Consider the following 15,471-nt stretch of genomic DNA (forward strand, 5'->3'; position numbering starts at 1 on the left):
CCAGCTGGTGTGTATGTTGCCACTGGAACTCTGTAGATTTTTTTACGAGATGGCGCAGAGTCGTTGTGTGGGAGGCAAGGTTGGGAATGAATTTCCCTAGGAAGTTGACCACGCCAAGGAATCGTAGGACAGCCTTCTTGTCGGCCGGCCGCGGCATGGCTGTGATGGCGCTCACCTTGTCTGCATCCGGTCGGACCCCTGACTGGGCAATGTGGTCCCCCAGGAATTTCAATTTGGTCTGGCCAAAGGCGCACTTGGTTCGGTTGAGGCGCAGGCCGTTTTCCCGTATGCGGGCAAAAACGCATTGGAGACGATGTATGTGCTCCTGCAGTGTGGTGGACCAGATGATGACATCATCCACATATACACGCACCCCTCCAATGCCTTCCATCATCTGCTCCATGATTCTGTGGAAGACCTCGGATGCCGAGATGATGCCAAATGGCATCCGGTTGTAGCAGAATCTGCCGAAAGGGGTGTTAAAGGTGCATAGGTTTCGGCTGGACGGGTCCAGTTGGATCTGCCAAAATCCTTTAGAAGCATCCAGTTTCGTGAATATCTTCACTTGGGCCATTTCACTGGTGATCTCCTCCCGTTTTGGTATGGGATAATGTTCCCGCATAATGGGCAAAATTCTCCGGAAACGGCGCGATGTCCGCCGACTGGCGCCCAAAACGGCGCGAATCAGACAGGCATCGCACCGCCCCAAAGGTGCGGAATGCGGAATGTTGGGGGCCGAGCCCCAACCTTGAGGGGCTAGGTCGGCGCCGGACGAATTTCCGCCCCGCCAGCTGGTGGAAAAGGCCTTTGGTGCCCCGCCAGCTGGCGCGGAAATGACATCTCCGGGCGGCGCATGCGCGGGAGCGTCAGCGGCCGCTGACAGCTTCTCACGCATGCGCAGTGGAGGGAGTCTCTTCTGCCTCCGCCATGGTGGAGACCGTGGCGGAGGCGGAAGGGAAAGAGTGCCCCCACGGCACAGGCCCGCCCGCGGATCGGTGGGCCCCGATCGCGGGCCAGGCCACCGTGGGGGCACCCCCCCGGGGTAGGTGGTTTCATTTACGCCGGCGGGACAGGCATTTTAGCGGCGTACTTCGGCCAATCCGGGCCAGAGAATCGCACGGGGGGGCCCGCCAACCGGCGCGGCGCGATTCCCGTCCCCGCCGAATCTCAGGTGCCAGAGACTTCGGCAACCGGCGGGGCGGGATTCACGCCAGCCCCCGGCGATTCTCCGACGCAATCTCGCCCAAGGTTATTATTGAGGTCTTTGGGGTCTATACAGATGCGGAGCTCGCCAGAGGGCTTCTTGACACACACCATGGAGCTGACCCATGGCGCGGGCTCCGTGACCCTGGATAGGACCCCTTGGTCCTGGAGATCCTGCAGCTGCAGCTTGAGGCGGTCTTTAAGTGGCGCAGGAACCCTGCGAGGTGCGTGAACGACCGGGATGGCGTCCGGTTTGAGGCAAATTCGGTATGTGTATGGCAGTGTTCCCATGCCTTCAAATGCCTCCTGGTTGTGGGCGAGGAGCGATTGGAGCTGTGCGTTGAACTCAGCATCCGGGAAGTCAGACATGCCGTCTGGAGAGAGAGACAGAATTTGTTGCACAAGGTGGAGAGCCTTACATGCCTGTGCGCCCAGCAAGGAGTCCTTCGATGAGCCAACTATTTCAAACAAGAGTGTGGGCGTGTGTGTTTTGTGTGTCACCTGGAGCTGGCAGGATCCCATGGCCGGGATAACGTTCCCGTTGTAGTCGACCATCTTGCATCGGAATGGCTGGATTGGTGGTCTGACCTTCATGGCATAGAATGCTGATCATGCTATGAGGTTGGCGGATGCGCCCGTGTCCAGGCGGAAAGTGATCGGCGATCGGTTGACCGTCAGGGTGGCACTCCATTCGTCGGCCGGATTGATGGTGTTGACCCGGTTCACATCAATGACCGCAACCCGGAAGGCGTCTTGGTCATCTGTGTCGTTGGGTTGGATGTCCTGATGTGGAGGCTGGATGGTCCGCACGTGTCTGCAAGGTTGTCGGAGATGTGGAGGATCCATCGGTTGAACCGCTCGACAGTAGGCAGTGTAGTGGCCCATCCTGCCACAGTGTAGGCATTGTCGGGTTTTTGCAGGACATTGCCCTTTTAAATTTGCAGCTCCACAGTTGCCTGACGTCATGACGTTCGTTACGCCACTGCGCATGCGCAGCTCGGTCTTGCATCGGGCGCGCCTGCGCAGTGCGGCCCTCGATGTTGCCGTTGGTTTTGGCGCGCACAAACGCGGGAGACCTCGAAAAGCACGTGAAACGGCCACCCTCGTCCGGGCCACGGGCCGGGAGAAAATCGATTGCCTGGATGCGTTCGGCCTCGTGGGCGGCCTGGCTTGCCGATTCGATCGCTTGGGACCCCCTCCATGCCAATTCGGTCGCCTGAAATTGGGCAAAGCGGCTGGTCGCATTTTCATGGAGGACACAGGCTTCCACTGCAGATGCTAAGGTCAGGCCTTTAATTTTAAGAAGCTGCTGGCGTAGGCCACTGGAGGCTACGCCAAAAACGATCTGGTCCCGGATCATGGACTCTGAGGTGGTGCCGTAATCGCAGGACTGCGTGAGTATGCGGAGGTGCGTCAGAAAGGGTTGAAAGAGCCCATCCTGGACTTCCGGTTGCGGCAGGGATGAGCTAGCCGCACGTTTCGGCGGCTCCAGCTCCAACGGAACTTCGGGCCGTAAAACCCGGTGCGAGGCGCGAGGGAAGGGAGTCCCCCTCGAAAGACGGAGGGGAAAAACCGACGGCGGCGGCTGCAGCCCGAAGAATCTGCAGCCAGAAGATCAGAGAGACAGAGAGAGGGAGTGAAACAAAATGGCGGCGGAGAAACCACAGGTGACATGGGGGCCTGAGCAGGACGAGGTGGTGAGACGGTGCGTGGACCTGCTGAAGAAGGAGGTAATGACCCCGTTGTTACAGGCAATTGAGGGGCTTAAGGAGACTTTGAAGACCCAGGAGACGGAACTTCGCGTGGTGGAGCAGAAGGTGTCAGGTATTGAGGACGAGGTCCTGGGCCTGGCGGTCAAGACTCAGACGCACGAGGCACTTCATAAAAAGTGTGCTGACAGGATTGAGGCCCTTGAAAATGGAGCGCGAAGGAAGAACCTTAGGATACTACGTCTCCCGGAGGGTGTGGAAGGAGTGGACTGTGGAGCGTACGCAAGTAAGATGCTGAGCTCACTGATGGGTGCTGAGGCCCCTGCGGGCCCCATGTAGGTGGAGTGGGCAAATCGGATCCCGGCGAGAAGACCAAAAGCGGGAGAACCACCGAGGGCGATAATCGTGCGATTCTACCGCCTTAAGGACAGAGAAGAGGTCCTGAGATGGGCCAAAAAGGTGCGGAGTAGCAGATGGGAGAATGCGGTGGTAAGGATCTACCAGGATTGGAGTGCGGAGGTGGCGAGAAGGAGGGCGAGCTTCAACCGAGCCAAAGAGGTTTTGCACAAAAGGAAGGTGAAGTTTGGGATGCTGCAGCCGGCAAGACTATGGGTCATGCATCAGGAGAGACACTATTATTTTGAGACGGCGGAGGAAGCATGGTCCTTCATCAATGAAGAGAAACTGGACCGGAACTGAGGGACTGATGCTGCGGGAACTGTTATTGTTGTTATTATTGTTTTTGTTAATGGGATGGTGAAAGTTAAGCGAGAAGTAAACAGGGAAGGGGGGGGACACTGGGGAAATGTGGGCGCCAGTGAGGGGGGAGAGGCGGGACATAGTCAGAGAATGGGGAAGGAGAGGGGGAGGGGAAAGGGAGCTGCGCCATAAGAGGCGGGACAGGTAAAGGGATGTTCCCGCGCCAGAAAGAATAAGGCGGGAAAACAGGCGCAAGGCGGATGGGAATTCCCTCACACCGGGGGGGGGCCGAGGAGCGAGCAGGAGTAGCCGGGGTCAGTTGAAGTCAGCTGACTTAGGGAAGTGATATGGGGGGAGCAATCAAGCTAGATAGGGATCTAGCGGGGGGGGGGGGGGGGAGGGAGGAAGGGGACAACTGGGTTGCTGCTGCAGAAATCCAAAAGGAAATGGCTAAAGAGAAGGTGGTCGGGGGCGGAATGCTATGCTGGGGGAGCGAGCGGGAGCGCGGAGGCGGGATATGGGACTGGCCTAGAGAAGGTAATGGCTAGTCGACACGGGAGGGGGGCAGGTAGCCCCCCAGTGAGGCTGATCACGTGGAACGTGAGAGGCCTGAATGGGCCGATAAAAAGGACCCGAGCGCTCGCGCATTTGAAAGGACTAAGGGCAGACGTGGTTATGCTCCAAGAGACGCACCTAAAGGTGGCGGACCAAGTTAGGCTAAAGAAAGGATGGGTGGGACAGGTGTTCCACTCAGGACTGGACGCAAAGAACAGAGGGGTGGCCATTTTGGTGGGGAAACGGGTAGCATTTGAAGCAAAGAACATCGTAGCAGACAGTGGAGGTAGATATGTAATGGTGAGTGGTAGGCTGGAGGGAATGGAGGTCGTGTTGGTTAATGTGTATGCCCCAAATTGGGACGATGCGGGTTTCATGAGACGGATGCTGGGGCGTATTCCAGACCTGGAGGCAGGAAATTTGATTTTAGGAGGGGACTTCAATACGGTGCTGGACCCGGGGCTAGATAGATCCAGCTCAAGGACTGGAAGAAGGCCGGCAGCGGCCAAGGTACTTAAGGGGTTTATGGACCAAATGGGGGGAATGGGTCCATGGCGATGTCTTAGACCCAGGGCTAGGGAGTAGTCCTTCTTCTCCCACGTCCATAAAGTGTACTCCCGGATAGATTTTTTTGTTCTAGGAAGGTCGTTGATCTCTAGGGTGGAAGAAGCTGAATACTCAGCCATAGCGGTTTCGGATCATGCCCCACATTGGGTAGACCTGGAAGTAGGAGAGGACAGGGAGCAGAGAACACTCTGGCGATTAGATGTGGGACTGATGGCGGATGAGGGAGTGTGTGCAAGAGTGAGGGGGTGTATCGAGAGATACCTGGAGGTCAACGACGACGGCGAGGTCCCTGTGGGAGTGGTCTGGGAAGCACTAAAAGCGATGGTCAGAGGAGAGCTGATTTCTATTGGGGCCCACAAAAGGAAAACAGAGGCCAAGGAAAGGGATAGATTACTGGGGGAGATTTTAAGGGTGGACAGGGAATTTGCAGAGACCCCGGAGGAGGAGCTGTACAGGGAGAGGAGACGACTCCAGACCGAGTTTGACCCTCTGACCACCAGAAAGGCGGAGGTACTGTGGAGGAAGGCACAGGGGAGGAGGTATGAATATGGGGAAAAGGCTAGTCGCCTGTTGGCGCACCAACTGCGAAAGAGGGCAGCAGCGAGGGAGATAGGAGGAATTAGGGATGAAAGGGGAGACACCGTGCGAAGGGCAGGAAAGATAAATGAGGTGTTTAAGACCTTTTATGAAGAACTGTATAGGTCTCAGCCCCCAGAGGGGGAGGAGGGGATGCGGCAGTTCCTGGACCAGTTGAGGTTCCCGAAAGTGGAGGAGCAGGCGGTGGCAGGCCTGGGGGTGCCGATTGAGGTGGACGAGGTTATTAAGGGACTGGGAAGCATGCAAGCAGGGAAGGCCCTGGGGCCAGACGGGTTCCCGGTGGAATTCTACAGAAAATATGTGGACTTGTTGGCCCCGTTGGTGGCGAGGACGTTCAATGAGGCCAGGGAAGGGGGGACACTAATTTTGAAGAGGGACAAAGATCCGATGCAGTGTGGGTCCTATAGACCTATTTCACTATTGAACGTGGACACCAAACTGCTAGCAAAGGTGCTGGCATTGAGGATAGAGGACTGTGTCCCAGGGGTGGTGCACGAAGACCAGACAGGGTTCGCGAAAGGGAGACAATTGAATGTTAACGTGCGACGGCTATTAGGGGTGATAATGATGCCCTCAGTGGAGGGGGAGGCAGAGATAGTGGCGGCAATGGACGCAGAGAAGGCATTTGATAGGGTGGAGTGGGAGTATTTATGGGAAGTGTTAAGGAGGTTTGGGTTTGGGAACGGATTTATTCGCTGGGTTAGACTACTTTATGGGGCACCGACGGCAAGCGTAGTTACAGGTCGACATAGATCGGAGTATTTCCGATTATATAGGGGAACAAGACAGGGATGCCCGCTGTCTCCATTGTTGTTTGCGCTGGCAATTGACCCTCTGGCCATGGCGCTGAGAGACTCCAGGAAATAGAGAGGGGTGACTAGAGGGGGAGAAGAACACCGAGTTTCGTTATACGCGGATGACCTATTGCTATACGTGTCGGACCCAGCGGGGGGGATGATAGAGGTTATGCGAATCTTGAGGAGGTTCGGGGAATTTTCGGGGTATAGGTTAAACATGGGGAAGAGTGAATTATATGTGATACATCCAGGGGACCAGAGTAGAGAGATAGAAGGCTTACCGCTAAGGAAAGTGGAAAAAAACTTCCGATACTTGGGGATTCAGATCGCTAGGAGCTGGGGAACCTTGCACAGACTTAATCTGACACGGCTGGTAGAACAAATGGAGGAGGACTTTAAGAGGTGGGACATGCAGTCTTTATCGCTGGCGGGCAGGGTGCAAGCAATTAAGATGATGGTCCTCCCGAGGTTCTTATTTGTATTTCAATGTCTCCCTATTTTAATCACCAGGACCTTTTTTAATAAAATAGATAGGAGCATTACGAGCTTTGTGTGGGCAGGGAAAGTTCCGAGAGTAAGGAGGGGGTTCCTTCAGCGCAGTAGGGACAGAGGAGGACTGGCACTACCGAACTTGGGAGATTATTATTGGGCCGCCAATGTGGCAATGATACGTAGATGGATGATGGAGGGTGAGAGAGCGGCGTGGAAAAGGCTGGAGAGAAGGTCCTGTAAAGGGACGAGTCTAGAGGCGCTGGTGACGGCGCCGCTACCGTTCTCACCGAAAAAGTACACCACGAACCCGGTGGTGGCGGCAACACTGAACATATGGGGACAGTGGAGGCGACAGAGAGGGTGCGGGGAGCCCTGGTGGGGTCCCCTATCAGGAACAACCATAGGTTCGCCCCAAGAAGAATGGATGGAGGATTTCAGAGCTGGTACCAGTTGGGAATTAGGAAGGTGGGAGATTTATTCATAGATGGGACTTTTGCGAGCTTGGGAGCACTGGAGGAAAAGTATAAGTTACCCCGGGGGAATTTCTTGAGATATATGCAGGTGAGGGCGTTTACTAGACAACAGGTGAGGGAATTTCCGCGGCTCCCGACACAGGGGATACAGGACAGGGTGCTTTCAGGGGTGTGGGTCGGAGAGGGCAAGGTGTCAGAGATTTATAGAGAGATGAGGGAAGAGGGGGGGGAGTCGGTGGGCGAACTAAAAAGAAAGTGGGAAGAAGAATTAGGGGAGGAGATAGAGGAGGGTATGTGGGCTGATGCCCTAAGCAGGGTAAATTCCTCTTCCTCATGCGCCAGGCTTAGCCTGATTCAATTTAAGGTGCTACATAGAGCACACATAACGGGGGCAAGATTGAGCAGGTTCTTTGGAGTGGAGGACAAATGTGGGAGGTGTGGCGGGAGCCCGGCAAACCATGCACATATGTTTTGGGCGTGCCCGGCACTGGAAGGGTATTGGAAGGGAGTGTCGGGAGTGATTTCGCTGGTGGTGAAGGCCCGGGTCAAACCAGGCTGGGGGTTAGCTCTATTTGGAGTTGCGGAAGAGCCGGGAGTGCAGGAGGCGAAAGAGGCCGATGTCGTGGCCTTTGCATCCCTCGTAGCCCGGCGCAGGATCCTACTCATGTGGAAGGAGGCAAAACCCCCCGGACTGGAGGCCTGGGTAAACGATATGGCGGGGTTTATTAAACTGGAGCAGATAAAGTTTGCCCTGAGAGGATCGGCTCAAGGGTTCACCAGGCGGTGGCAGCCATTTCTCGACTACCTAGGGGAACGTTAGAGGGAAGACGGATGACCAGCAGCAGCAACCCAGGGGGGAGGGGGAGGGGGGGAGGCAGTTGAGTATAGGTCAATAGAGTACGAGGTTTTGTTACTTGTATATTATTACTACTATTATTATTATTGTTAAAAAGTTTAAAAATTTCTGTTATGTTACCGTTTCGCTTGTTTTGTAAGCGGGAAAAATGTTGCTCAGGGGAAAAAAATTTCAATAAAATATATTTTAAAAAAAAAGAAAGAGCCCATCCTTACCTTGCAGGCATTGCTGAAAGATATACCTCTCAAAGCTTTCATTTACCTCAACGTTGAAGTGCTGGTCGAGCTTGAGGAGGACCGTGTCATATTCAGATTTGTTCTCGCCTTCCGCGAACACCAAGGAGTTGTATACATCGATGGCGTGCTGACCTGCGGTAGTGAGGAGCATGGCAATCTTTGTTTCGTCCAAGGCACCCTGTTTTTCGTTGGCTCGCATGTACAGTTGAAATCGCTGCTTGAAGAGCTTCCAATTGGTGCCCAGGTTCCCAGCGACTTGCAACGGCTGCGGTTTGTTGTTGATGTCCATGGCTCAGGATGGCAGATTTGCCGGCAGGTATCGATCCACTCACTGGTATCATGTGGTGTTGGGTGCTCTGAGGTACAGATGAACCAACACGGTTGCGATTGGTACAACGCAGTTTTATTCCAACTTGTTATTTACAGATCTGTCTTGGTACTCAGCACGTGTGACTGTGTGAGTGTCTTGTTAATCAGGTCCTGTCCTTGTCTCCAGATCGACTGTCCACCAGGTGTCATGTTTCTTGTCTTATACTGTGTCTGCCCTTGTCTGTGATTGGCTGTCGTGTTATGTGTGCTAATTGGTCTGTTGGTCTGTCTATCATGATGTGTGTGTTTGAATATCATGACATACAGCTGGAGGATCATCAACTCGTTGAAAGATGCTGTTTGGTCTGCCCGAATCTTGTTGGTCTTCCAGTGCAAAGAATTGTATCCAATCGAGTGTTGCAGGCTGGCACATTCCAAATCCCGGGACTACCTGCTGAGGGATGCACTAAAGATGGGGCAGCTGCTGCAGAGGCACCATGGTGTTGCTGTCTGAAAACCTTCAACAATAGTGAACTGATGGGCTGGAAATTGTATAGAACTTTCCTTGGGCTATATGACTCAAATTGAATGTATACAGTGAATATTACATGTATCACAATACCTTTGTACCATTTATAATTTCCATTTGGAAATGTCTGAAATGTTTCTTTGACTGTATTGAAGCACCTCAAGGTGCAACATGATGTATAGAAAACCTGAATATTATTGCATTTTATGTGATGGCCATTTTGAAATGTTTGTCATGTTCTTTCAGATATTTTACAAATAAAGTATATTTTTGCAAACAAAAAGCTAGATAAACTCAGCAGGTCTGGCAACAACTGTGGAAAGCAACAGAGTTACAATTTTGGAACGAAACAGAAAAAAACCTTCTGCTTGTCACAGGAATGGGGTGTGATTTATTAACATTGAATTGCCCAGTAACTGGTGGATGGCTGCCAGTTGGATTTTGTAAACCTGTCTGGTCAGAGTCATTTGATTTAAAACATCTACTCTGATGTCTGAAAAATAAACAAAATTCCATTTTACCAAACAGTTTATGTTCCTGCTTACTTCAAGTTTTGATCATGGACCTATTAACTGTTCAAGGTTATGTTCAAACCAAGCACGGGGGCTCTTTTCAGAGGGATGGAATTGAAAATCTGAAAAGTTATCAAATCATAGAACGAACAGTGCAGAAGGAGGCCACTCGGCCCATTGAGTCCACACCGGCCCTTGGAAAGAGCACCCTACCCAAGCCCACACCACACTATCCCCGTAGCCCAGTAACCCCACCCAACCTTTTTGGACACTAAGCGCAATTTAGCATGGCCAATCCACCTAACCCGCGCATCTTTGGACTGTGGGAGGAAACCGAAACACCCGGAGGAAACCCACACAGACACGGGGAGAACGTGCAGACTCCACACAGACAGTGACCTAAGCCGGGAATCGAACCTGGGACCCTGGTGTTACCCATTGTGCTACTGTGTCGCCCATATACGCCTTTATACGGCAGCTCGATCATCAAGGACCAAACTCAATCAGGAACTCACCAGGCACTCCTCAGAAGTGCTGCCCCATTGCAGAGGAAGCGGGGGATCAGCAGAGCTCAACCAATCAGAGAACACCTGCACCTTGGCTTTTAGAGCCTGTCATGATATTCAGGTGAACATCACAGCACATACATACACACATAATGATGGACAGATCAACTGACCAATCAACACACAAAACACGACAGCCAATCACGGACAAGAGCATACACAGTACAAAGCAGGGAACACGACACTTCCTGGGCACTCGAGCAGGAGAGGGCTCAGGGCACAGACCTCATTGCCAGCCACTCAGAGGTTCACCATGTGCTGAATACCAGAGTTTAAAATGTTATTAGTTCATTGAAATAAAACTGCCTTGTACCATTCGCAACCGTGTTGGTTCGTCTGTGTATCAGAGCACCCAACACTTCAGAGCCCTCCCTGGTTTTCTGCCCCCTGTCCGGGTAAAGGACTCACCAGTGAATCCATCCGTCTGGAACTCCATAATACGATACCACATAGGAGCAGAATTAGGCCACTCGGCCCATCGAGTCTCCTCCGCCATTCAATCATGGCTGATATTTTTCTCATCCCCATTCTCCCACCTTCTCCCTATAACCCCTGATCCCCTTATTGATCAGGAACCTATCTATCTCTGTCTTAAAGACATTCAATGATTTGGCCTCCACAGCCTTATGCGGCAAAGAGTTCCACAGATTCACCACCCTCTGGCTGAAGAAATTCCTCCTCATTTCTGTTTTAAAGGATCGTCCCTTCAGTCTGAGATTGTGTCCCCTGGTTCTAGTTTTTCCTACAAGTGGAAACATCCTCTCCACTCTATCCAGGCTGTCTCCTGGTGAGGCGGCAGCAATGACTGCCTTTGCGACCACCTCCCAGGCAGTGTTCAGGAGGGCAGGCTTGAGCCTGCAGCCCACTCTTGGGAAGAGGGTGGCCCTCCTCTCCTCACTGACATGGGGCTGTGGGTCCACCTCGGACTCCCAACCTCAGGTGCAGGTCTTCTGTGAGCCATCTTCGTGGCTGTAGTGAGTATGTGGTAAGTGGAATGTTTAAAATCAGTTCCGGCTGTCAGGATCTTTGGTGCAAACTCAGGCCCAGTGGTTACAATGCCCACTGGGCTGGGAATTGTTCTCAATTCGCACTGGCAGAGTGCTGGCCCATCTGCATGTCCTGACCCGCTTACCGAATGAGGCCCCAAATTGGAACCCGAATCGCCCGCAATTCAGTCCCGGCGGCAACATTTGGGGCGTGATTCTCCAGCCTCCTTACGCTCTCGCTCAAACAAAACGGGGCCAGTGAATAGCGGGAGAAGCCAAAAACGAGAACTGCGCCAGGCGCCAACCAGTTTGCGATGCAACCGTCCCACTCCTGTTGGCAAAATTGGGATCTCGCTGTACTGTGGCGAGAAACCAATTATCACCACTAAAGCCCGATTTCCATACAATTAACGGGAGCCACTCCATATCCAATGGCCTCACATCATTCACCGGCCTCCCCAACAAGTGGTCACGCTGGCTCCAATTAGTATTGCTTTTGAAAAACATGGATCTGGCAGAAGGGTTTCTGTGGGGAGCCGAGGAGGTGAGTGGCCATCTTTGCTCACAGGCAAAGAGCCTGGGGGCACTGGGATTTCCACCCCAGTGCTCGGTAGGGGGTGAGGGACCATTGGCTGGGGATGGGCCGCCATGGGAGAGTGGATGGGGATGCGCTGGGGGGGCAACGGTTTGTGGCACCACCATGACAACCCCTGGATCGTGTGTACCCGTTCCGGGAGCAACCCTTGTCTCTGCCCGTCTGCACCAATGACCACTCATAACCCCCACTGACTGCTGAGGCCTCTGGCCGCGCGGGTGAAGGCTATTGCTAATAGGGAATTGTCAATCGTGGTCAAGTGAGCATTTCACACAACCCAAGTGGATTCCCACGGGTGGACGGGCCATGTAGCATGTGGGAGACCTTGCCTAGCATCCCAATTTAGCACAGGGCTAAATAGCTGGATTTGAAATCAGACCAAGGCAGGCCAGCAGCACGGTTCAATTCCTGTACCAGCCTCCCCGAACAGGCACCGGAATGTGGCAACTCGGGGCTTTTCACAGTAACTTCATTTGAAGCCTACTTGTGACAATAAGCGATTTTCATTTCATTTTCATTTCAATCACACCTTGATGCCTTGACACTGTGACTGAACACCGCGGGAGGCAACAGCACACACGCAGCAACCAACATCTGAACACCCAGGGGATGGGACAGAGCTCCGGGGGCATGTCCACGACCAGAGGGTGGGTGGGTGCCACATGGAGAGGGAGATGCCTGGAGAGATGGGCCAAGGGTTTGGAGGTCACCCACATTGCGGAAGAATGTGACAGAGGCATCCTAATGGTTGTGCACATGGGTGTTTAAATTGTAATACATTTCCCCACTCTCCAGATGGTGCCGTTCCCCAACCTCTCAACCCCCACCCACCTCGCTTCCCATCCCCCTTCACCCCCTACCTACCACACACCCCCTCCTCCCACACCCCATCCTCCTACCCCTGGTGCCCTCAGTGATCCTCCATATGCTTCATCTTCCTAGCTCTACCACTCGTCTAGGTGTCTCCCCAGGATGCACATCAGAGGTTCAGGCAGCAAGCTGCTTACCTCATCCCATTGCCTTTGATGCCCCTGACAGGCATCCTCTGGGGGCACTGGGGCCTGAGGGCCCTGGCGCATTTGTCAGCGGCACATGCACAGCCGTGCCGCCCTGTCCTGTGTGGTGACTGCAAGACACGGCCTTATCAGAGGGGTGGAACTCGGGGAAGCTGATGGCCACCATCCCCACTCCATGGGACGGGTCCGGGTTGGCGCTCAACGCTCCCTCCTCAGAGTCGGTGCCCATAGAGTTTCACCATGGGACGGAGGGGCAGTTGGTTCGAGACCCGGCTTCCCCTGCATCATCTGGCTCTGCCAGCTCTGGCGGTTCCCCATGGTCTGCTCCATCATGTCGATGCCCTCGGCGATGTTGTGCAGCGACTCCCCCAGTGACATCCCCCAGCAAAGCAGACATTCTGTCGAGACGCCTTGGACACCTTCACTAATGGTGCCGACGTTGTGCACCAGGCTGTCCACTGCAGTTGCCACCCTAGCAGTGTTGGCCTCGATGCCATGCACTTCCGGTGACATCTCATGCACCCGTAGCCTCTGGGACTGCTCCAAGTGGCTCTGGATCTGTTGGAGTGACACTGACATCTCCCTCTGAATGTCCCGGCCGCTCTCTAACATCTCCATCAGCTCCGGGCAATCCTGTTCCACAGGTTCAGCATCAGGCTGGGACTATTACACTGGGATCCTCAGCGCTCTCCTCCGAGGTGGTGTCCCGCGAGGCTGGAGAGTGGGCCGCCTGGGATGGGTCGGCGCCGTCGGCTGGAGTACCTGCGGGACAATGGATGTGTGGTCAGTTGGAGCGATGGGTCAGTCAGCAAGGCAACAACAACTCACGTTTGACAGGTCCCCTGGGTGGGGCCCAATAGTTCCTCACCTCTGCGGCTTCCGCCAGCCTTCACGTTGGTGGCCACTCTGTCCTCGGCCACCCCAGTCACCTCCATGGCACGAAGATGGTGAGGATTCTTAGGTCTGACACACCATTGCCAGTCTGGGCCTTCTACCGGCAATTATGGGAGGGTATTTCCTGAGAAGACATAGAGAGGGCATTGTTAGACACACACATGGGTCACAGTGGTGGGAGGGGAGATTAGGAGGGGTTTAAGGGGGAGGGAGTGGAGGCAGGGCTGAGGCTCCTATGGAGAGTTGGGGGGGTGGTTGCTCGTGTGGGAGCAGAAGGTACGGTGGTTGGTGTTGTCGTTGGTGTCTACTCACCCTTGCTGCCTGGTGTAGGTCGTTGACCTTTTTCCGGCACTGGAGGCCAGTCCTCCTGGTCGCACTCACCGAGCTCACAGCTGCCGCCACCTCATCCCAGGCAGCACTGGCTGCCCTATGACTAACCCTCCGGGACCCTCGGGTGAACAGGACATCCCTACTGGACTCCGTGACATCTAGGAGCCTCCCTAGGTCAGTGTCCTAGGGACTGGTCTCTTTGGCGCCATTGTTACCAAGGGGACCAAGGGCAATGTGTCCAAGTTTGCAGACAACACTAAGATGAGTGGTAAAGCAAAAAGTGCAGAGGATAGTGGAAGTCTGCAGAGGGATTTGGATAGGCTACGTGAATGGGCTAGGGTCTGGCAGATGGAATACAATGTTGACAAATGTGAGATTATCCATTTTGGTAGGAATAACAGCAAAGGGGATTCTTATTTAAATGATAAAATATTAAAACATGCTGCTGTGCAGGGAGACCTGGGTGCGCTACTGCATGAGTTGCAAAAAGGTGGTTTACAGGTGCAACAGGTGACTAAGAAGGCAAATGGAATTTTGTCCTTCATTGCTAGAGGGATGGAGTTTAAGACTACGGAGGTTATGCTGCAATTGTATAAGGTGTTAGTGAGGCCACACCTGGAGTACTGTGTTCAGTTTTGGTCTCCTTACCTGAGAAAGGACGTACTGGCGCTGGAGGGTGTGCAGAGGAGATTCACTAGGTTAATCCCAGAGCTGAAGGGGTTGGATTACGAAGAGAGGTTGAGTAGACTGGGATTGTACTCATTGGAATTTAGAAGGATGAGGGGGGATCTTATAGAAACATATAAAATTATGAAGGGAATAGATAGGATAGATGCGGACAGGTTGTTTCCACTGGCGGGTGAAAGCAGAACTAGGGGGCATAGCCTCAAAATAAGGGAAAGTAGATTTAGGACTGAGTTTAGGAGGAACTTCTTCACCCAAAGGGTTGTGAATCTGTGGAATTCCTTGCCCAGTGACGCAGTTGAGGCTCCTTCATTAAATGTTTTTAAGATAAAGATAGATAGTTTTTTGAAGAATAAAGGGATTAAGGGTTATCGTGTTCGGGCCGGAAAGTGGAGCTGAGTCCACAAAAGATCAGCCATGATCTCATTGAATGGCGGAGCAGGCTCGAGGGGCCAGATGGCCTCATCCTGCTCAAAGTTCTTATGTTCTTATGTTCTTATGTTACGTGCTGACTTGGGGTTGGCTGAGCAAGTGCAGCGTAAATGCTGCTCGACCTTGTTAGCTTGGAGCTGGTGAGCGCGATCCTGGCGAATCAGCTGGTGAGGCTTCATTTGCAACGAAAAGTCTGTGAGGCCTCGTTAAGTGTACCAATTAACATTGAATAGCATTGCCGGCCTTGCTGGGCCGAGCACCGGGAAGCTCGCGGCAATTCCTACTCGCTACTACACTTAAAAATCTCTCCGGACAATCGCGCCCATAGTCTTCCAAATTAAGAATCCTGCTCTATGTTGTCCCACCAGAATTGAATCATGAGGAATTCGCCCACCCGCTGGGAGTGCCATACAGTCAAAATTCAGGTCATGCAA

Source organism: Scyliorhinus torazame, chromosome 2 (genome assembly GCF_047496885.1).
Source record: "Scyliorhinus torazame isolate Kashiwa2021f chromosome 2, sScyTor2.1, whole genome shotgun sequence".
NCBI lineage: Eukaryota > Metazoa > Chordata > Chondrichthyes > Carcharhiniformes > Scyliorhinidae > Scyliorhinus > Scyliorhinus torazame.